Below are 535 nucleotides of genomic sequence, written 5' to 3' on the forward strand. Positions count from 1 at the left end.
TGTGTGTGTGTGTGTGTGTGTGTGTGTGTGTGTGTGTGTGTGTGTGTGTGTGTGTGTGTGTGTGTGTGTGTGTGTGTGTGTGTGTGTGTGTGTGTGTGTGTGTCTGTGTGTGTGTGTGTGTTCGTTAGGATTCCCGTAGGAAGTATGATGGTGGTGGTGGTGGTAGCAATGCTGGATGGAATGTAAGGAGGTTGGTGGCGGTGGTGGGGTGTAGCAATGCTGGATGGAATGTAAGGAGGTTGGTGGCGGTGGTGGGGTGTAGCAATGCTGGATGGAATGTAAATTGCTACACCCCACCACCGCCACCAACCTCCTTACATTCCATCCAGCTGATGGTAGTGGCGGTGGTGGGGTGTAGCAATGCTGGATGGAATGTAAGGATGGTGGTGGCGGTGGTGGGGTGTAGCAATGCTGGATGGAATGTAAGGAGGTTGGTGGCGGTGGTGGGGTGTAGCAATGCTGGATGGAATGTAAGGAGGTTGGTGGCGGTGGTGGGGTGTAGCAATGCTGGATGGAATGTAAAGAGGTTGGAGGC

Source organism: Priapulus caudatus, unplaced genomic scaffold, assembly GCF_000485595.1.
Source record: "Priapulus caudatus unplaced genomic scaffold, Priapulus_caudatus-5.0.1 Scaffold104, whole genome shotgun sequence".
NCBI classification, from domain to species: Eukaryota; Metazoa; Priapulida; class Priapulimorpha; order Priapulimorphida; family Priapulidae; genus Priapulus; species Priapulus caudatus.